This window comes from Ambystoma mexicanum, chromosome 7q (genome assembly GCF_040938575.1).
Source record: "Ambystoma mexicanum isolate Mex_15411 chromosome 7q, UKY_AmexF1_1, whole genome shotgun sequence".
In the NCBI taxonomy this organism is placed as follows: Eukaryota; Metazoa; Chordata; class Amphibia; order Caudata; family Ambystomatidae; genus Ambystoma; species Ambystoma mexicanum.
Window position 1 is genome coordinate 592,477,877 of NC_090941.1, and position 23,986 is coordinate 592,501,862.

Here is a 23,986-nt window from a genome sequence, read left to right on the forward strand (position 1 = left end):
CAAGAACAGACATGATAACCTGTTCAGTGGTTATTAACCACTTGAGAGTTCGCAGCCACTGCTTTTACTCACTGTGCCTTTCACAGATGGGAAATATCCATTTGCATATCAGTCTTTGTCCTGCCCAGGGGCAGTCCAGCACCGAAATACAATGGCAATTTCAATCTGAACGAGAGTACCACCAGCAACCCCATACACGTGTTTCACCCTTGTTGGGGATCATCAGTGAGGTGAAGCTGATGCCTCTTCTTCAAGGAACCTGGGATTGGTAACCCTAGGTCTCCTGGGGGCAACCAGACGTGGTCTCCCTCTCACTGTGCTTAGAGGGGCATCAGCTTCACCTCACTGATGATCCCCAACAAGGGTGAAACACGTGTATGGGGTTGCTGGTGGTACTCTCGTTCAGGTTGGAATTGCCATTGCATTTCGGTGCTGGACTGCCCCTGGGCAGGACAAAGACTGATATGCAAATGGATATTTCCCATCTGTGAAAGGCACAGTGAGTAAAAGCAGTGGCTGCGAACTCTCAAGTGGTTAATAACCACTGAACAGGTTATCAGGCCTTGTTCTGTCGAGAGAGGGGCGCCCGCTACCTTTGCAAACTAAATTTCAAGGAACCTGGGATTGGTAACCCTAGGTCTCCTGGGGGCAACCAGACGTGGTCTCCCTCTCACTGTGCTTAGAGGGGCATCAGCTTCACCTCACTGATGATCCCCAACAAGGGTGAAACACGTGTATGGGGTTGCTGGTGGTACTCTCGTTCAGGTTGGAATTGCCATTGCATTTCGGTGCTGGACTGCCCCTGGGCAGGACAAAGACTGATATGCAAATGGATATTTCCCATCTGTGAAAGGCACAGTGAGTAAAAGCAGTGGCTGCGAACTCTCAAGTGGTTAATAACCACTGAGCAGGTTATCAGGCCTTGTTCTGTCGAGAGAGGGGCGCCCGCTACCTTTGCAAACTAAATTTCAAGGAACCTGGGATTGGTAACCCTAGGTCTCCTGGGGGCAACCAGACGTGGTCTCCCTCTCACTGTGCTTAGAGGGGCATCAGCTTCACCTCACTGATGATCCCCAACAAGGGTGAAACACGTGTTTGGGGTTGCTGGTGGTACTCTCGTTCAGGTTGGAATTGCCATTGCATTTCGGTGCTGGACTGCCCCTGGGCAGGACAAAGACTGATATGCAAATGGATATTTCCCATCTGTGAAAGGCACAGTGAGTAAAAGCAGTGGCTGCAAACTCTCAAGTGGTTAATAACCACTGAACAGGTTATCAGGCCTTGTTCTGTCGAGAGAGGGGCGCCCGCTACCTTTGCAAACTAAATTTCAAGGAACCTGGGATTGGTAACCCTAGGTCTCCTGGGGGCAACCAGACGTGGTCTCCCTCTCACTGTGCTTAGAGGGGCATCAGCTTCACCTCACTGATGATCCCCAACAAGGGTGAAACACGTGTATGGGGTTGCTGGTGGTACTCTCGTTCAGGTTGGAATTGCCATTGCATTTCGGTGATGGACTGCCCCTGGGCAGGACAAAGACTGATATGCAAATGGATATTTCCCATCTGTGAAAGGCACAGTGAGTAAAAGCAGTGGCTGCGAACTCTCAAGTGGTTAATAACCACTGAACAGGTTATCAGGCCTTGTTCTGTCGAGAGAGGGGCGCCCGCTACCTTTGCAAACTAAATTTCAAGGAACGTGGGATTGGTAACCCTAGGTCTCCTGGGGGCAACCAGACGTGGTCTCCCTCTCACTGTGCTTAGAGGGGCATCAGCTTCACCTCACTGATGATCCCCAACAAGGGTGAAACACGTGTATGGGGTTGCTGGTGGTACTCTCGTTCAGGTTGGAATTGCCATTGCATTTCGGTGCTGGACTGCCCCTGGGCAGGACAAAGACTGATATGCAAATGGATATTTCCCATCTGTGAAAGGCACAGTGAGTAAAAGCAGTGGCTGCGAACTCTCAAGTGGTTAATAACCACTGAACAGGTTATCAGGCCTTGTTCTGTCGAGAGAGGGGCGCCCGCTACCTTTGCAAACTATATGATACAAGCAATGTTTGTTGCACTGACACTCTCCTGAACTAAGAAACCACCATTTTGCAGGCAGTTTTTTCCATCGATTATATATCTTACCTAGTTTTACTTAACCGTGTACAGGCCATCGGTACCAGAACCCTTATGTATTTGGTTGCATCCGTGACAAAACTAAATAGTTCAGTTATTTTTAAGGTGGACCGGATCCTTTAGTTGGGCTGAGTAAAGAAGAATTTCAAGATTTGATATAGAGCACTGGATGGGCTTTATTCTACAACTTAATTGCAGTAAAACCAGAGGACTGCCACTGTATGGCAAAATAAATGCACAAGCCCAGATCTGTGGCCACTTTATATGGGCAACAACTTTCAGGTTAAACCATGCCATCAAAATGGACGCCCACTTGTCTCTAAATGACCAGATCACCTCAGTTTTGCAGGAAAGATTTTCTCACTGAAATAATTCAACAAGGTTCTTCACTATTGTAAGCTGCTTTGTCTCTGCATACCTGGATTATTGTAAGGCAAGGTAGGCCATGCTAAACTAAGAAATCGATAAGCCATCTACAAAATCTATGGAATGCAGCTCTTAGAAGTTGAGAACATTGCATTGGCTGCCAATACAGAAAGGAATTGTCCCCTCAAAGGGGCTTGCATTGCGCGTGTGGTTTCATTCAGTGAATGCTCTAATTTCTTAAGAAATTCACTATAGATGCCTACGAATAGCCCTAGAAGGAGCTCATGCTGCGCTAAACAGTGATGTTAAAACCCCTCAAATGAAAATAATAATAATAGGATTCTGCCGATTTAGGGTCCAGCCAGATGAAATATTCAATAACAGTGTAATTTCTAAAAGGACTGCATCTGACATGTTGAATTTTATGATACAATGTAAGACTTCTTCTTCTCCTTCTCCTTCTCCTCCTCCTCCTTCTTCTTCTTCTTCTTCTTCTTCTTCTTCTTCTTCTTCTTCTTCTTCTTCTTCTTCTTCTTCTTCTTCTTCTTCTTCTTCTTCTTCTCCTTCTTCTTCTTCTTCTTCTTCTTCTTCTTCTTCTTCTTCTTTCAACATTATCAGCTGGTTATCTTTTGTTAGTGAAAATATTCCTATATAGTGAAAGTATGCTTTATAGATGTAAATACATAAATACAGGAGTACATTTCATAAGCTACATTTGATTGACACCACTCTCCCATACAGATGGAATTCCACCATAACAATGGGGAGTTAACATCTAGCTTTCACCAGTGAGACTACCATATTGTGCACAACCATGGACTTTGTATTTTATAGAGCCCTTCAGTTCACTCCCTTCATGTGTTTTGAGCCTAACGTGTTTGGCCAAGTGTTCCACTGTGCGAGCAAACAACAACAATGAGATTGGGAGCACCAACCTATTCTTCGTCTTCCCAGGTGAAACATCATGTAAAAACTCTGTAGACTTGTATGCTAGTCATGGGGTTGTGTACGTTTCAGAAATGACCTGAATAACTTTGGAGCTAAATCAGAATTTTTGAAGAACAGACATGAGGAATCACCAATGAACCTTATAAAAGGCCTTTTTGCATCTAAAATTGTCAATGGAGTGAAATATTTCCTACAATTTGACATGTAAATCAGATTTGTACCTAACAGCGATCACCTACTGTAGGCCTTGCAGTTAAGCACCCTGATTGAGCAAACTCAGTGGGAGCTGACAATAGAGCTTTCAATATGTTATGCAAGATCTGTGATAGTATTTTGGCATCCAGTCACGGTTCTAACCTCCTATTGGAACGTTTGTTTTAATCTATTTTGGACTACCCTGCACTGCAAGCATATACACAGTTCTTGCAGAACCCCGAGCGCAGTATATCGAGCACTGTCTTGAGGAGGCGGGACCCGCGCTAGTCACGTGGAACATCACGTGACCCCCCACAGCCACAAAGCGACCTCCCATCCACCCTTGCGGCGTTAAGCCTGGCGGTGACAAGGCCGCTAGCTGTACTGTTGTGCGGCTGTTTGGCGCTGGTGGCACTATACCGGTTTGGAGACTGTGGAGACTTAATCGCTTTGATCCACTCCGGATACCAACATTTTACGTGTCTAATGGTATTAAGTTGAACGTTCCTTTTATCACAGGTAACTAAGACATATGCCATTCTAACTTTGAAGAGTCAAGCTTCTTTTTCTTTTCCATTCTCTGCTTAAGTTGATTCTGACTCCAAGGGACCGAAACCATGAATAATCTAACCGCAGGAATGCCATCTGCGATGGACAAGACTATGTTTGACAATAATTCCTGCATAACACCAACTGGTGCACTCGCAAATCATTCTTTGAACACTCCGATTAACGATCTGGTACCCAAATCGTTTGATAAGCCTAAAAGCCTTACACAAACTTAAAAAAAAAAACATAACTTTAACACCAATCAAAAAAACGCCGGTTTCTAATCATGACATCCGTAATTTTTACGAGAAGATTGTGAGTGTCTCTAATTACAGTGATAATTCGACTTTAATATCTAAACCTACTGAACTCATTATTTCCCAAATACCCATTGTTGTGACACAGGAAGTAGCAGTGTCATCTTGATCTTCCAATATCTCGAAACTAGGGATTAATATCTCTGATTCTACTATACTCACTATTGCACAGTCCCCTCAAAAAATTAAAAAATGTCCACAACCTTTCCCAGTGGTAATAGAGGAATCCTTGAATGAAAATGCAATATCTAGTAATGAAATACCTTTGAGTGATTCGATAATGGGTGTAGAGAATGTTGAAATTATAGAAGTGGTGTCAGAGGAGGTTCCGTTACTAGATACATCAGTCCATTTAGATGGCAGCGAATTAGAAAGCTCGAGAGCATCAGTCCAGACACATTATAATCTATCTGGCTCTATCGACTCAACAAGACATGGTGAGGATATATCCTTCTTACAACTAACTCCGCGCCAATGTCAATCCACGAGGAAACCTCGTGAACACTCGGCCAATCCAGCTCTCATGGAGATTACCCTTGGAGCCGTAAACACTACTATATCAAGTTTGTTTAAACTGTACGAGTCGCTAAATTGCAAGATCACTAGTCTTGCCTCTAAGCTAGATTTAATTGGAAATGATTTGAAAGTTAGCTCTCACTCTGTCCCTAATACATTGACACTGGAAAAGATCATGCAAAGATTGTTTATTTTGGAGACCTTCTGTTTGTCCAAACAAACTGGTCAAACTCATGTTGGCTCAAGTATTGCACAGAGACTCGGATCATTAGAATCTCTTTGCAACCCACCCATCATGACAGACTCAGTTTTGCCTGCATTTACCCATATCATTCGCCCTATTGAAAGTGCAGAGATCACTGCCAAAAGAAAAAATGACTCTTGGATAAGTGTCGATTCTCCTGAGAGAAACACCACCCAAGCCCAGTGGGGTGCTAAAATTGACAATAGAACTACACAAAAAAAAAAAAATCTCAACAACCGACACTAAGCAAAAAAAAGAAAACGGCACAACATAAAGTTTCTTTAAGAAACACGAATGCTTTGCCTAAGCCCAATGCACAGCAAGAAAATGTCTCTGTAGTGAATCAGACAAATTCTGATTGCTTTATACCTGTGTCAATAGAGACATCTCGAGAATCTTTAACCAATAATGTCACTCCACACCCGAGTGTACCTGTGCCATTAAGATCTGTCCCCACTCCAGTTAATCATTTAGTGACACAAGGTTTGACTTTGGGTTATACGCCATTAGATGATCTTATTGAATTAGTGTCTCAGGATTCAAATATAGATATACCAGGTCAGCTCCAAAAGTTCGCAGAATCCATGACACACACTCAAGAGTGATGGTAGTTGGTGTTGAGAAACCTTCCACTTCAACTGCTAAACCACAACAAGGCCCTGACAATCGATTGAGTATTCTCAAAGCTGCAGTTGATTCCTATCTCTTGAATAGATTGTCAGAGGTGTTGCCTGAATCAACTCCCGTCAATCTACAGTCCCTTCAACCCAAAACAGTACATTTTAGCAACAAACAGACTAATATCCCATTTAAAAATGCAAAAACGACAAACCCTAAGTCTTCCACAGCCTCTATAGTTGGTGGCTGCTCTGGACCTAGGACCGCTCAAACTTTCAAAAACACTGACACTCAGAAAACAGTGTCAAAAGCTCATGTGGGTGACAAAAGAGATTCTAATGCTCTGAGATTTAAAACTTATCATACTTTGATTTTGAAATGCCGTGATGGTGATTTCCCTAAATATGATCTATGTTGTGCTAGTGTGCTAAATATTTTTGGTGATGTTGAAGGATTGGAAGCAATTGCTTCGAGTGATATAGATCAAATTGAATTTCTTTGTGATAGGAATCTGTCTGTTGTTCGTTTATGGGTTAAATCAGGAGTAGTGCGTAATCTATTATGGAATGCAAGAATGGAACTCTTTGATATGGGGTTTTTATTGGCGCAAGATCCGGCTCGACAGAACCATCTTAAGCCTGATAATCTAGAGAAACTTACAACTCCTGCAGTAGAGCCAGTTTGTGTATGTCATTTTTGTGTCAATGAAACCAGCAACAACTCAATATCATTACCAATGCATAACACTCATTCATAACCATGAACGAGAGTCATAAGTATTGAAATTTCACTTGCCAGTTGGAATACGCAAGATTCTTCTCATCTCCAGTGGACCAAAAATGATCATTTGAATAACTATGATATCGTAGTTTTGCAGGAAACATGGATGTTACATGCTCCCATATGGGACGACCATGATCTGGTCCTACTACCTGCGGAATTCTCTGGTAAAGGAAGGCCAACTTCTGGTCTTTTAGTGGCAGTGAAATCTAGTAGAGGATTTGGAATCTTGCCATGGAAATCTCCAAATAAATTTATTCAGCTAGTCAGAATCACCATTGGCTCCGAAATATACGCCCTGATTAATCTTTATCGAAATCCAGTGGGTATTCTCGAAGAAATATTCTACAATACTCTGTCAAGTCTTTTTGAAATAATTGCTAGAGACAAAGAGATCTCTGGAATCCTGGTAATGGGTGATTTGAATCTCTCATGCCTTGAAATTAACAAAAAGAGTACAAATTCCGATAGTCAGAGATGGTTGTTATTTATGAATGACCTTAATCTAAGGATGGCGAATGGTGCTGTTATTGGCGATATTCCTCCAATGAACACTTGGGAGAGAGGAAATTCCAAATCCACTATTGATTATATTTTCTTGAGTAATAATATTTTTATGAATGCCACTAAATTTGGAGTTGTTAAACAGGTACAAAGTGACCATCATTTATTATCTCTCGGTTGGTCCATTGAAAATCAAATTGTGCCGACCACCAAACAATGGTATAGGCAAACTCTTGTGGTTAACAATGGTAGAAATCGTTTTAGCTGGTCCTATGATAAACTATCAGCCCTAAACACTGCTATTTTGAACAGCCATGGAACGAGCAATGTTGAATCATATGTTGATATCTTAAATACTTTTAAGAATATTCACTTGCTGAAACATAAGACCTCCGTGATTCACACTCATGAATTTGACTTAGCATTTCATGCCCGCAAAAAGGCACACAGAAAAGAGATTAGAAGCATCTGTAAACTACCCATGGCTGATCAAATAAAAGCTATTAAATCAGCTAACTGTCACTATCGAAATTGGGTTCAATCAAGGAAGGCTACTCTTTTTCAAAGTGATAGTGAGAAATTTTTGACAGCGTGTTACAAAAAGAATTCTGCCCAGGTATGGAAATTACTAAACATTTGTAAGGCTCGCTCTCAAATGAGTTCTCAAATTAATGCTGCGACAGAAGCACAATGGATTAATCATTTTACTAAACTGTATGCTGACAGTAAAATCTGCAATTACACTCACAATACGAGCATGGGTGGAAGGTGGCGTTTGAAGTGCTCTGTAGCAATAGTTGAGGACTTCATTAAAAGATCATCCTCCTCAAGGGCAGCAGGCCCAGATGGCCTTTCGAATTACATGTTTAAACAAAATGTAAATGAGTGGGCAAATATTCTAAACAATACCTTTCAATACATCATACAAAACAAAACCATTCCTAATTCATGGCGTTCATCTATAATTGTACCAATATATAAAAAGGGTGACTGTAAGGACCCCAAAAGCTATCGGCCGATAGCATTGCTAGAAGCGCCAGGGAAAATCTTTTCAAGGATGCTTTTAAGGGAATTTAATGAATGGGCAGACAATGCTGGACTCCGTGATCCTGTCCAAACCGGGTTTGTCGCGGGTTTGGGGACTGTGGTAAATCTTACCACCTTGAATGCCATCAGACATCAAGCCCAAACTAAGAGATTTCCACATTATTTTGCTTTTGTGGACTTACACTCCGCATTTGATTCTGTTTCCAGACCAAAACTTATGGCTAAACTAATTCATGCTGAATGTCCCCCAACCTTGATTGATATTATTTTTTTGCTTCACTCCCAGACAAAGGTATTCATAAGATTAAATATGGAAGGGCTACTCTCCAGCTCTGTCGTTACAAATAGAGGCTTAAAACAAGGATGCATTTTGGCATCGGCACTGTTTAACTTCTTCATTAATAATGTGCAATGGATTTTTCCCAAGTTCGTAGCTGATGTGCCAAAATTAAATGGTGTCAAGATTAATTCTTTATGGTACGCAGGCGATCTTGTTTTGGTATCAAAGACCCCAAGTGGATTGAATAATTTGTTAAATTCACTATGTTCATATTTTCGAGACAATGAATTAGTTGTCAATAGCACCAAGACTCAAATTGTTACATATGTACCAAAGGGCATGCGAAGAAAGAGAATGATCTGGTGAATAGAAAATATTGTTTTACAAATAGTTCCAAATTACTTTTATTTGGGTCTCATTTTTGATGGCCGTCCCTCCGACCATTCGCAACTACGTAAAATTGAACAAAAGCTATCTAGTGCCATATACCAAACCAGAATAGTCCTTTACAAGTATGGCAAATTTACATTAAAACCTGCTATTATTTACTGGAGTCAGAAAATAGTTGCTACATTATTATATGGTCTTGAGACATATTGTACAATTTCAATGACTTTTCTGAATTCATTAGAAACAAAATTTTGGCGTGCTATTTTACACTTACCACAATGTATTCCAGAATGTATTCGCTACGAACTTGGGTTAATCTCATTAACTGCAATGTATAACTGGCGTCTATGTGCCTTGTTACGGAAATGTTTGATGTCTGCAAGCAACACCACATTAGCTACAATTACCAGCTACTTACTTAAAACCTCTGAAAGCTTTCCGAGACAGTGGTTAAATAACATATTTTCTGTCATGCTTCATGCTGATATTTCTCTTGAGACCCTCCTATTTAATCCAGACCGGGCTAAAAAAAAAATGTATCTGATGGATTGGATTGATACGTGGGATAGATGTCTCCAATATAAGGACTTTGATGCGTCAGTATTCAGTCCTAAATGTTATAGAGAAATGGCTTCCTACTTAAATCTAGCACCATCAGCTGCATCAAGATATGCCATATTGCGTTTCTGATTTAATATCTGGCCTACCCGCGAGATTAAAGCCAGAAGGAAATTGATACCTTTTGATGAGAGATGGTGTCATTTTTGTAATGATAATAGTGTTGTTGAGACGCTGAAACATGTAATTATTGACTGTCCGGCACTTACAAATTTAAGGAGAATTCATTTTTCAAAACATCTTGCGTATTTTGCACAGATGAACCCTGAACACCGCTGGATAGCATTGGCCGCCTCTAAATCAATGAGCAATAGTCTAGCTACCATTAATTTTTTGACAGCTTTGAAAATGGAATGAATGGCATTTTATCAACCTGCACAGATGCACTTTAAATCAACTTAAAATGGAAAAATTGTAATTGTATATGTAAAAATTGTCTTTTATCTTTTTCTAAATTTCTCTTGTAAAATTGAATGATTGATAAAATTGTATTGATTGAAAAAAGTTGATTAAATTCAACTATATTCAATAAATAATTTATTTTTTAAAAAGATAGTATTTTGGCATAACCGTTCATTAGGATGAAGGGACAGCTTACATTGCGAGGATCTTACCCTGGTTTAAAATTTCTAAAATTGTTGCTTCTAGCATAGATCACCACAATGACTCTGTTAATGTTTTGAATTAGCTGAACATACAGTTAATGGCACTAGAGAGGCACTGCTGGATGTTTTTGAATCAGGGCTGGGTCCCTGTCCTGGGGCAATTTTTTTAAAATTTGAATATAGCCATCACAACTGCATTTGCAATTGGCTACTCAAGAGCGTCTCCTCTGTGATCCCCAGAAGATCAACATTTTCAAGTATTGCCTCCAATCAAACTAATTCCAGTCTCTTCCATATGGAAGCACTCAAACTCACAGAGTTTACAAGCAAGATTAATTAAGTAATATGCCTCTTAAACAGTTGGTCAAATCTTTCTTCCCACAATATAACCTCCCACATGGAAACATTTCTTTGTTTTAAGAAATTTAAAATCTGCACTGTTTCATAGTGAACACACTTAGAATAAGTTTGTGAAGCATCCCACAAGGACACATGAATGAATCTTCCATCTAACGTGCCTTATCTGGACAGAGGATATTTATCTATATTTTCCTTGTTTTATTCAAGGTTTCATATTTTCTCTGACACTGATGTATCCCCCTTAAACTTACAACATTTCCCAATCGTTTGCTTCCATTTTATTTTTGGACACTCTCGTTTGCAAAGGTTTCCTTTGAGAGAAAAGTCAAATCAGGTGATAATAGAGCATGACCTGAAATGGCAATATTACCCACAACTGGTGTTTTCACCTTGACCATAAATTTGAAATTCAGAAAGATGTAGTTACTGAATTACAAGACATTGCAAAAATGTGTAAAGAAGGAATAATTCGATTTTCAAGGATTTTAGGCTCTTTAATTATGCAACAATGCAAGTTCAACCATAATAGATGTCCTGTTGCCAAAGAAGATTCTCAAGTGGGTTTATCCCCAAGTTGATCCACTCAGACTCTGGTCCCTAAAAAGGTTAAAACAAGCTCTGGAACTAATCACTTTCTGCACATTCCAAAAATGTAAGTAAAAAATATTGTGCCTAAACAATCCGGCTTTCCTGAGGTAGCAGTATACATTTCAGGTTGTGCTTGAATATAATTCCTTCCACCTTCGCATTAGTATTGTCAGAAGCCACATTTTGTGTCAATATAGCCTTGTCCATCATCCCCTAATTATCTTCTATGGTGAGTTATTGTGGACACAGAAGCTCAATAAATCAGGTGTTTTGCATATTCTGGTTTCATTCTGTGAGTCTGGTATTGTAAGGTTGCACAGAAACAATATCTGGAGTGCACCAGAAACACATGTGCTGCAGCAACTTGTACCCCACTGGATCCACAGCCCATGCCTTTAACAAACCCCCAACTTTATTTCATCTTTCTAGTGCATGCAGCCAATTGAGCAGCCAAGAGAATGGCAGAGTGGCAAAGGATGTCTTCTGTTCTGATGTTTGACAGGTTTGACATCCTTGCCCTGCTGCAAAATTAATATCTAATCAATCTGCATACTGTAATTGTAGTATATATTCTAATCATTAACCACTACAGGTGAGCCTTCTTATTACAGGCTTTGTGGACTAATGACTACTTGAATCCACTGGTTTCGACATGTCTTTATTTTATTTGTGTTGGCCACTACTGACCTGCTGCTTTACATTGTTGTTAACTATCAGCCTAAACTTCTTTGTTCACTACTGGCTTACATTGTTGGTTGCAACAGGCATAATATTGAATGTAATAGTCTTTTTCACTACTAGCTTAATATGGTACACTGTTGGTCTTTACCAACCTACTATTCAGATACATTTTCTTGGCAGTATTGACCTGCTGTAGTCTATTGCTGATCCATACCGGCCAACTAATTGTGTTTTTTAAGACTACTGACATACTGGTATTTGTTGCTGGCCACTTTGATTTTTTTTTTGTTGGTCCTTACTGATCTATGGTATGACAATGTTTGACGCTGCTGGTCTTTAAATCTATTTCACCGAGCCAATGTACTTTTGGTTCACTACAGCTAAGTCAATGCCTAGTCTGGGATGCTGAGGAAAACCCTTATTGATGTATATTTATGTCCAGTTCTGTTCTCTGGATGACAACCCTTGTATAACACCCCCCTCTTAGAATCCCCCTGACCCCACTGAGCCAAGAAGTAGGTTTGTTTTGCAAATTAAAAGGTTTATTTGAACATTTAAACAATATATATATATATATATATATATATATATATATATATATATATATATATATATATCACACTTCTATAAATAAATTGATAATGGATATTACACTTTTGAATATGAGCAGTAATCAGCAAGAGGTAACTTATGAATAGGAACAGAAGAATAAGGTGGGAAAGAATGCTTTATATGGTTCAAGGAAACGCAATGATGAATGAAATGCAGTACAGTAGATAACTTGATATGGCTTCAACAAAAGAGAATGTAATCACTTTTCCTTGACAATTCACTCCCCCCTATGCAATGTAAGAAATGGAAGGAGAGCACACAGTCTTCAAGAATCCCAACAAATCACACTTTATAATGCAATACACAGTTCCAGTTCCCCCAGCAAGCTTAGAGAAAACAGGGATGAGTTTTAAACACAGGCAAATTACTTTAATGTGGTTTGCAAGGAAGTGAAAAGGTGCTAAAATTGCTTTTAATTCCCTCTAGAAGTTCAGGGTGAGTGAGAGATGCTTGTTGGTATTAGTTCAGGCTCACTTTAACAATGCTCTATGAGTTATTACCAGGTTGCAAACGGATTTTAACATAGGAAAGAATGGAGCTGCTATTTTGACAAGTGGAGAAATTGAGCCAAATCGCAAATCGCAGTAAATTTCGCCAAACCACGTTCCTAGGACAAACGGTTCCGTAGATACAGACAATTTAATAAAGGTAGATTTTCGGGTTTTTAAAGTAAATCTCAAAATGACAGGTGACTGACAGGTGACAGCTTGCAGCTTCAGAATTGACAGGTGACAGTTGTGCAGCTTTAGAATTGACAGGTGACAGTTGTGCAGCTTTACAAATGACAGATGACACGATTTCTAGGAGGCTGTTCTAATTAGGTAAAAATAGTTTGGATTAGATTATTTTAACTAAGAGATTGGTTCTGCACAGTTCTATTGGTACTCACAATATCAATTTGAAATAGGCCTCGTCACGGATCTGGTCAACACGTCCGGTGGCGGTTCTCTCTGCTCGGCGGGTCAATCGGGCACCGGTTCTGCTCACAGCGATCCGGATCTCTGGTTCTCCTCACAGCGCTCTGGGTCTGGTCTGCGGTTCCGGCAAATGTTCTTGGCAACGAATTCAAACAGCTCGCCCGACTGTGGAATAGTTTGCAGAGGATTTTAAGGATGCTGAGGCCTGCTGAGAAGAGTTCTCAGTTTGAGGGTTTAGGCCCTTGCTTTAAGTTCTGAAGTAAAGTTCTGGTCTTTGGAGATTGATGGATGTGAAGTCTGGAGTCTCACGGCAGAGCGGCCGAAAATGGAATTGAATGTCTCTACCTGTCCCAGCAGTCTCTTTTTATGTGTTTTGAAAATGGGTGTGTGCGTGGCATAACTGAGCCTGCCCCTCTCTACTTGTCATTGGCCCAATTCTCCCCTCTCCCATGATTGGGGGAATTGGGTTGTGAGTCAGAGTGATGAGGTCTGTTTATGGGTCAGAGGATCCTCCCCTGGTCAATTTGCCCACAAATCTATATTTGATTCAAATTCATATTTCCCAGGTACACAAGTGGTTGACATTACATGTACATATTGCACCTTGCTTAAGGTAGTCTCTGTTCCGCCTCTGGCATTTCTAGGAGCTTGCATTAAAAAATGGCAACTTATTTTCGATTTTAGTGGGTTGTGCAATATGGGATTTTCATCAGAAATTATACAAAGGTACATTTCCCTTCCACATATATCCCAGTAACTTTCCATGTCTCTAGCTTACATACATTGTCTACAATATTCATAATTAGCGGGGTTTTGCCCCAGAACATGGTACAAATTGGAGTTTGGACTCAAATCGTGAGGGCATTTTTCAAACTAAGACTCTCAAAGTTGTACATTCCTGTCAGTTGGTTACAATAAGTTATCACTGTTTTTATAAAATATATATTTGTTGCAATTCAACTCCCCAAAGTGTTTGGGTCCGCCTCCAGAAGTCCGGGTCGGTCAGTGATCACATGTCTCTCCTTGCTGGCAGAGGGCTGTTGACAGGAAACACTCAAAATTAACATACCCCATTCAACAGAAAGAGCCTTTTGTGTGGGCTCCAGCAGGCTGCCTGGAAGTCTCTCCTCAATCAATCAACAGGGTCATGTGATATCCTGCCTCCTGGTGTGGGAATCTCTGAGGTGTTAAGGTTTCCCAGCCTCTTGGCCTCTGGGAACAGCAGGTGGCTAAGATTTTTTAATTAAACAACAGGCCTTTGAAGTCCAGTTGACTCAGGTCCCTTTGTCAGCCAGTTCTCCTGTCAGAGTTTAGACCACTAGCGCCGCCGTGGGGAATTTGTCGGTACTGCATCCATTTTTAGGATCTGTCTTGAATTACTGCATTTCAATAGAGTGGTCTTTTGTATGACAGAATAGGACCCTTGCTTAACATTGTTTTGATGGCATACTTACAGTAGAGTGGTGATGTGGAACCCCCCACAAGAAGGTTGTATCTTTGGAGTGGTCTTGTGCCAACTGCGCAGTTCTCCTGGATTCTGGCGCACATGTGGGCTTTTTGGCCATCTTGGATTTTCTAAGCCCACAGCACCAAATGTTGCAGCTAATGACTCAAACGTGGGTCAATACACCTGACAAAGCCCCCCCACCTGACTGCACTTTGAATTTGAGTCGAGGGGGAGTCGGGTACAAAGAATGTTTTGACCCACGCACTGGTATGTCCGCATCATCTTCTTCCAATTCCGCAAATGGCACAGTTCAGCATCTTTTCCTCCATCCGGTTGGATCGATCGGTTCTCCTTGCCGGTCCTGATGGGAAGGCGGTACCCCGGGCCCCTCGGGTATCTGCTCCCGGTCCCCGGTCATCCTCCTTGGTCAGTCTCCATGGTTTCCTCTCTCCTAGGATGATAAAGCAAAAGCGGCAATACACATTCCTAGACATTTTTCCACCACTATTAATGGTGTGGCGAACATGTACATTTTATACATCCGAATGCATTTTGCAGACTGATTTTAAAAACAATATATAACAGGGAACATTTGCATTACATTACTATATTTTTGATATGTGGAATATTTTAGAGTTTGAACTGACTTACTCTGGAGCGTCCCCCTCTGGTATTGCAGAGGACTCCTCCAGTTGCTGCAGGGTGTGCCTGGGATGGCAACACTTTAACTGATTTATATGTACCCACTTGTCTTCCTCCTCTGCCGAACTGCCTTTGGGGAAGCGGATCTTGTACGCTACAGGGGAGATCTTGTCTATAATTTCAAACGGTCCCTTCCATGTAGGCAAACATTTTCGCTGTTTGGCCTGTTTCCTTTGGAAATTGTACAGATAGACCCGGTCCCCCACAGCATATTCCTTCCTGGTGGTCTTCAGGTCGTAGTGGGTTTTCATGCTATCAGCTGATCTTTCTAGATTCCACTGAGCATAGGCAAAAGCATGCTGAAGGTGTTTCCTTAAATTCTCAACATACTCATGAGTTGTGGAGGCATTTATCAGTGTCTGCTCTTGGGTCCTGTAGAGCAGATGCTGAGGAAGCACCATCTTGCGTCTGGTCATCAACTGAAATGGTGACATTTTAGTTGCAGATGAAGGGGTAAATCTGATGGCCATTAGGACCAGAGGTAATCGGATATCCCAACTTGGTCCAGAATCTGCCACAAACTTTTTTAACATGCTCACAATGGTTCGGTTGTATATCTCCACTGCTCCAGAAGAAGCTGGCCTGTAAGCAATGTGTAGCTTCCTTTTAACCCCCAGTATCTCCCACATCTTTGTCATTACTTCGCTGGTGAAGTGGCTACCTATGTCTGACTCAATCCTTTGAGGTAGACCAAAACGGGAAAAGATGTGGTTAATCATCAGGGCAGCTGCTATTTCTGCCTTGCAGTTTGGGGCTGGGAGACATTCCACCCACTTGGTAAAGAAGCATGTAACGGTCAACATGTACTTGTTTCCTCTAGACGAGCGAAATACAGGGCCTACAAAGTCAATTTGCAAATCTGACCATGGCAGTGTCATCCCCCTCTTTTGGAGAGGCGCACGGTGTGTGAGGGATGATGGCTGAAATTGTGCACACACAAGACACCCCTTCAAGTATTGGTTGAGGTCTTGCCCCATGTGTGGCCAGTATGCAACCTCTCTTAAGATTTCCAGTGTTGTGCGAAACCCCCTATGACCGGCGGTGGTTACATCATGGGCGTGACTTAACATCAGGCTTCGGAATGAGGTAGGAACCACCCACTGATCATGGCCAGCTTGGGATTTCCTTACCAACAAACCGTCTTGGATTTGGAACATCTTTGGACATTTCATCAACACTCTTAGGTCCTCTTTCCCAATGTAATCGGTATCCGTCAGGGGAAAGTTCTCAGGGTCCTCAATGTGTTGGTAAAGCTTACCAATTATTGGATCCCCCTTCTGAGCTGTAATCAAATCAGCATCAGGGGTCTCCTTACTCCATTGTGCAATTGAAAGTTCATTGTGAGCATTTGTCTGGGACCTAGTGATAGCAGTGACCTGGATTTCCCCCAACAGGGACTCTATCTCTATTAGATCCCCTTGGATGGCCCCGGTTTTGGCCAGCTGATCAGCTAAGTCATTTCCAGTTTTGTCTGGTCCCTCTACTTTGGAATGACCCTTGATCTTTTTCCAGCAGATGGTCATCCCATTCGATGTGACCAGATCGTCAATATTTTGGATTAGCTTCCCATGTTTCAGGGGTTTGTTATTAGCACATAACATGCCTCTGGTTTTCCAGTTGACCAGGTGCTCCACGAACCTGTTCCGTACATAATCCGAATCTGTGATTATGACCAGTTCGTGGAGTTGATGCTGGACAGCAGTGAGGATGGCCTGATGCACAGACATCAATTCTGCCACCTGACTACTTCGGGGACCAATTTTGTATCCAGCGGAGGGTTCTGGAAACTCCTTCACCCACGCATTCCCTACGCCGGCCACCAGTTCTTTCTCCCCATTGTTGTCAACATGGTAAGAGCATCAATCCACATAGACAGTGGGCATTCCCTCACACTTGTCTTCTTCAAAGACTTTGTGTGGGGAATTAAGGTATGCCTCCATGTTCTCCTTGATTTTTAGACTTTCGTCCTCGAGACAGTTTTCTCTGGCACAATCATGCAAGTCAGCCAGAACTTGCACGAGGGGACTCTTCTTGTTTTGGCCATATCTGACCTCCACAGGGAAGCCTTGCATTGACAGAATCCAGGAAGTAATTCGGGAATTACTCACATTTCCAGCCCGGATCCTGTCACTTTGGAGATATTGCAGAGGCTGGTGTGGAGTCTCCACTATGATGTGTTCCCCCTGGATAAACGGGCGGTAATTCTTCAATGCCCACACCGTTGCCAGGAGTGCCTTCTCACAATCGTTGAATTTTTCCTCCACAGAGGATAAAGTTTTGCTCGCATAGGAGATTACTTTATTGACCTTGTCATGCTTTTGGTATAATACTGCCGTCAAGCACGTATTAGAGAACCCTGTCTCCAGGAAGAACTCCTTGTTTCTGACAAGGTAAGCTAGGCAAGGTGCATGTGAGAGGATTCTTTTGAGTTGTCTTACTGCCTCGGATTGTTCTGGACCCCATTCCCACTTGACCCCCCCCCCTTCAAGAGATGAATCAGGGGTCTAGTGATCTCTGCGTAGCCTTCAAAGAACTTTCTGCTGTAATTAGTCAGTCCAAGGAGGCTCCTTAGTTCTCACAGAGTTGTGGGATCCTTCAGTTTCTGAAGTGCTTCCACTTTCTTTTCTTGGGGACAGAGACCCTGAGGAGTAATCTCATGCCCCAAGAAATTAACACGGGTTCTACACCACTGTGCTTTCTGAAAGGAAAGTTTTGCTCCGGCGGCCCTCAACTGCATCAGAACATAACGGATCTCCGCTATGTGTTCCTCCACAGATGAACTTTTGATGAGGACATCATCTACATAAGCCAGGTTACCCCTCGCACCCAGGTCGGGCATGGCCTTATGTAAGAAAATGTTGAATTCATTGCCGGAGTTGAGGTATCCGAAGGGAGTCTGGGTCCAGGTGTACTGCTGGCCCCTGAAGGTAAAAGCCAGGTTGTATTGGTCCTCCCTACTGACAGGCACGGTCCAGTATCCATTGGTCAGGTCTATTGCAGTGAATACTTGTGACCCTTGAATCTGGGCCAGCCCTTGGTCAATGTAGGGCCGAGGCCATCGGGAAGTATGGACCCGTTTGTTGAGCTCCCTAAGGTCGGCGCAGAGTCTCCACTGGCCGTTTGGCTTCAATATTCCCAGCACCGGATTATTGAAGGTGCTGTGGACTGGACGGATTATTCCCCGGGACTCAAGGTTCTTAATTATTTCAATAAGGGACTCCATGGATGCGAGAGGCAAATTATATTGCTTCACAAACACTGGAGTCATTCCGGGGTCCGTGGGAATTGTTGTGGTGTGGATGTCGGTGCGACCACAGTCATATGAGTCTACCGCAAAGAGATCTTGGAAATCCAAGAAAACTTGTTTCAACTTTTGCTTCTGTTCCAGAGTCACACAGGCATCAGCTAGGTTGACTCTCTCTTCCACCATCTGCCTGAAGCCTGGAAAGACTTCTGGTTTGGCTATCTCAGCGGCCTCCTCCAGCTGGGTGGAGAAGTCCCTGGTCAGAGTGCTGATTTGGACTGGAGGCTTCAGGTGGGAAAGGCAGCCCTCATGGACCTGGAAAATCACCTCATCCCTCCTGAAGTCACAAGTCACATCTTCCTTACCATAAGGGCAAGAAGTGTACAGCAGGAAGTTACCCCATGCCGGGTGAAAATCCTGCCTGGTGTTGTATTGTCCTCACTGTCACAGTAAAAACAGTCCTTGGGGATCGGTCCTAACTGTTCATTTCCTAAATCAATGGAGAAATGTTGGTCATCAACCGCCATTCCAATAATGGTGCCTGCGGCTAGAGTAATACTCTTTAAGTCGCTGTTATCCACCTCTATTGGAATGGTGTCATGTTCTATGTTGACTAATGGAGTTGGGATTACCCCCAACCCTTGCTGTTGGAGAGAAGCATTTAGATGTACGTAAGCATCAGGGTTTTTCAATTTTTGTCTGCTTTTAACTTTCACTTCCAGGGAGAATTGTCGGGTCCTGTCTGGGATGGTGACTTCCTCTTTAATATGAATTTCAACTGCATAAGGTAGCAATTGAGCTGACCTAAATGCTTTTTCTGGATCATCAAAGCCCCTGGGATTATCCGCTAATCGGGACCAAGCTTTGAAGTTTATTAGGTCCAAACTAATGGCAAAGCGATTGAGAATGTCACTGCCTAAGTAAAAGACGGCAGTGACGTCTCGCACGACCCAACAATTATGGTCTATGCTCTTGTTGCCAATGGAGATTTTGAGCGTACACCTGCTTGGCAGGAGATGTTTTGAATTGGGTGCTTCCAGGTCCATTTCCAATTTGTCTATCAGTTTGAATGTGGGAATGGCTAGATCTTTTGGGAGTTGGCGAAACATGGCTTTGCTGATGAAGCTCTTACCGTTGTTCACACACACTCGGACGAGAACAGAGTCCTTCCCATCATTTAACTGAACAGGGATGAACAACTGCTCTCCAATTTGCTGAATACCAGCCAGGCTCTGAGCTGATTTCACATCTTTCTGGACTATAGGAGTGGGAGTGTCTGATTGTGGATTGTTAAAGAATTTCAAAGTGTTTCCTTCCATTGTGGAATACCACCTTAAACTGGAAGGAAGGTTGATTTTCAGAAATAGAGAGGACCCCCCACCACCAGTCTGTTGTCCTACTGCTATTACTGTCACGTCTGGAATTTGGTTGTTCTGGAAGATAAATTCTACTTGGTCAGATTTTTGTTGAACCATGTGGCAGGTGCCGTTTAAACTAACATGGTTGACACTCTGTTTTAATTTGATTGGTCGGCTAGTCTGGGTCCAGAGGACCTTGTTTACGCAATCTATTAGGGGTGACAACCGTCTCAGGAGGTCATTCCCTCGTAAACAAGGGGTGCCCTCTGGAGTCACTACTATGACCGGGTGTTTCACCTTGTGTCGCCCAATTTTGATGTCCAAATCAGCAGTCCCCTCGACAGGAATTTCCTTCCCGTCAAAGTTCTGCAGTTGTCCAGGAAGAGAGGTGAGAGGAATACAGTAATTCTCCCCCCTTCCTGTATTTAGTTAATCAAAGGCCCTTTTGGACAGAAGGGTAGCTTGGGATCCAGTGTCCACCAGTGCCGAAATTGTACCCTGTACTTGTACCGGGGCATAATATCTTCCCTCCTTCTCCTCAAGGGGGCACAGATAATGCACATTTTTGGACAACTGGTGGGCTAACTTTCTGGTTTTGGACATTGCTAGCGAAGAGATTTGAGCAGAATTCTGTGGAGAGCCTGGGGAATCTGAAATAAAAAGTTGGCAACTGGAAATGGTTTCAGGTTCCGGGCCGCCCCCCCTTTTTGGAGGCAGTCATCAGGTTTGACTCTTGGGATTTTGGTATTGTCAGTTCTGGGATGAGATGATGGGCGGCGGTAGCTCAGTCTCCACATCTCCCCAATCTGAATTGGCATCCCTGGGGACCCATTTTTCCTTGGGAGGAGTTCCCCCATCTCTGAAGGAGAAGATCCTTTTCCCAGGATCTTCTGAGGATCCCTCTCCCTCAAATTGGAAGACCTGTACCTCCTCCACAAAGTGGGTCTGTTTGGGTCCTTTGTTTCTCCTACCCCCCCTCTGCTCCTTGGGAGGCAGGCTTTCAGGGGCAGGAGATTTTGTTTCCAGTTCCTGGTTTTCCAGGGGCTGTTTACAAGTTGGGAAGGAAGCTTCCTCCAAGGCTTTACACCCCCCTTTCCCTTGTGCCTCCTCCCTGGGAACCGGTGGGTTATCGGGGTGCTGCCCCCGTCATTGTTCTGGAGAACCAGGTTCAGAGTTTGGGGCATTCTGCGGTGGCATGCTCATCTGAGGGTTCTGTTGAGCCCTCAGTATGTGCCCCAGATCTCGTGTCATATTTTGGACCTGGCGCTCAAGTTGTGAAACCCAGTCAGGCTGATACGGGGCTCTATTTTCTCCCCTAGGCTGATCCCGGGAAGGGTAGCTATCCCTTCTCTGGTAATACCCCGGATTGGGAAGATTTGGGTACCCCTCCACCCTTGGCCTCCCCTCTCCTGGATTAGGTTGTCTGGGCTCAGGGAATTGGGGAAAGAAGGATGGATGATTTGGGGCTGGAAATTGGGTGGATACCTGGGGAAAAAGTTCTGCCCAGGATTTGGTGAATTTCTGCCCTCCTGGGGGAAGTTAGGAGGGATGTTCCCCGGGTCAGGTGCTTGGCTGGATCCCCCCCTTGGGCTGGAGGAGTCCACACATAACCCAGGATTGGTCGGTTTAACTTGTAGCCGGGACTTACATAGATAGGGGAGCGGGGGAACCCATTTGTGGGACTACCTCCTCGACTCCCTGTCTGTGACTGGCCCGAGGGCCTTCTGTGCTGTGAATTATTTGGTGCAAGCAGGTTTATAGGCCCCCCCATCTCCAAATCTAAAACGGGGGCAACCTTTACCTCTGCCACCTTGGCAGCAGCAGGGGTGCTGTTGGTTTTGGGGTTTTTCGGCGCATTATTTTTATTTTCGATGGGCTTCTGCACCTCATAGATCCGGGTAGCCTATTCAATGACCCAGTCTAAAGATCTTTTCTCATGAAAATCTCTCACGAGCTGGGTCATTATGTATTTGGGTAAGGCATGGAAAAACGTATTGATAAATTCTCTGCTACCCGTGCGCACCCTTCTGGTGGTCTGGGCAAAAGCACGCTTTAATTCTTGCACAAACTCTTGTGGGGCCTGATCCTCCCCAAATTGCAAATTGTAGGGTGCCTTGCGAGCCTCTTGAGGATTTCTGCGCACAGAAAAATGTTTCAAGATGGCCGCCCTGCATGTGGACCACCTTGAATGGTTTTGATCCTCCTGCCCCGCAAAGAAACTGGAGTATTCTGGTGAGAAGGTCCACTTTACATATTGAATACAGCTTTGGCTGTCCATCAAATGGAAAGTCTCCATCATTTGCTCATAGAGCTCCAAGTGTTCCCAAACAGAATACTTGGCGTTCTTATGATAAGGCGTGATGACACTCCTTATTGCCTTTATTTGTTTCAATGGGTCCTTAAGCAATGCCATTTTTGCCTTATTGGCCTTTTTGGTTTGGGTAACCCTGGTCCATTCATCCTCCGACTCAGAAGCGCTGCTCCCAGAGGTACCCGTCTGATCTTCCAGGTTTTCCCGGATTCTGCGAGCCTGGGAATGGCTGGCAGAATGTGGGGACCTGGTCTCCTGTGTCCTGTGACGCTCAGAGGAGTCTTCAGATCCCTCCTTGCTACCAGGATTTGCTGGGTATCCCCCCCACTGACCTAACTGGGCAGAGGTTTTCAGGATGCCCTTAGTGGGCCTACTCTCCTGGGGTTCCCCACTAAATTGCACTGTGCTTGGGTGCCCATACCCGGATGCCCGCCGCTCCATTCCTGGGTGGTACTGGCCTATGAGCCCCATACTTTTAGCTGGATAGTAACCTGCCATCCCTGTGGCCCCGTGCTAATGTGCGCCAGGGAACATGGGGTTGGCAGAGTCTAGGGACTGGTAGAGGTGAAGGCCTCTGGCACTAGGGCTCCTGAGGTTATGCTCAGGAGTTTCTCTTTCCCAGAGAACCTCATCTCTATCCGCCCCTGCTCCCTGTTGCAATGCAAGAGCCTGCGCTTTCAGTACCTCAGTTAAGGCCTTACTAGACTATATCAGTCTCTCCTGCATGGCTACCTGTTGCTGGAGCCTATCATTGTGCTGACAGAGAGCCTCATTTTCTCTCTGTGCCTCCTGATTGGTCCTGGAGTACTGGGCCAGTCTTTGCTGCAGGAGGGTTACCTCCTCAGTCCCATTCCTACTGGCCTGCTCCTTTCTTGCCAGAGCCTCCTCCACCCTACTAGTGTGATCTAGCAAGACCTGATGCTCCTTTTGGAGGTCACCCAGCCCCTGGAGGGCCAAGTGATTTTCTTCAATTTTTCTTTTTAAATGGCAGACTTCCTGGCCTAAGGTATCCCTTTCCTGACCAAGAGCCTGCATTTGTGACGCCAGGTCGTCCCTCTGCCTTTGAAAGGCACCAGCTTTCTGGCGTTCTTCATCAAACTCTGCCTGGGTATTCAGGTCTTTCAAAATCAATGTAGTGCTTTCCTCTTTCTCTCTGTCTTGTTGGATTTGCAGGGTGGCTACCTGCTCTGTGCATGCCCTGTTGAAATTGATCTGTTGCTCCAGCTTTTTCTGGCTCTGCAGTAAGGAGTCCAAACTGTCTTGGTGCTCCTTCTGCAAAGCCAGAATTCTGGAATCCTGGTCTGTCTTTTCCTGTTGCAGTATATCCATGTCCTCTTTTATTTTAATGATATACTGCCTACTATCATTTTCTGACTCCTGGCTCCTCTGCAGCCTCTGCTCAGAAGAGACCAGGTCAGATTGGGCCTTTTCTAACGCCATCTGTTGCCTATTTGCCAGATCTTGGCCTTCAGCACATTTGTGCTGCATGGCTCCCATATATAGATACAAATATGCCGCTATCCTGCCAATCTTATGGTGTTCATCTTTGGCCTTAGAAGCCATATATAATTCACTCAGGGCCACATGTAATGGACGCTGATCTCTCCATATATCTGACCCTGTTTCAGTGACCTGTTGCGCGATTGCCTGCAACCAGACCGTTT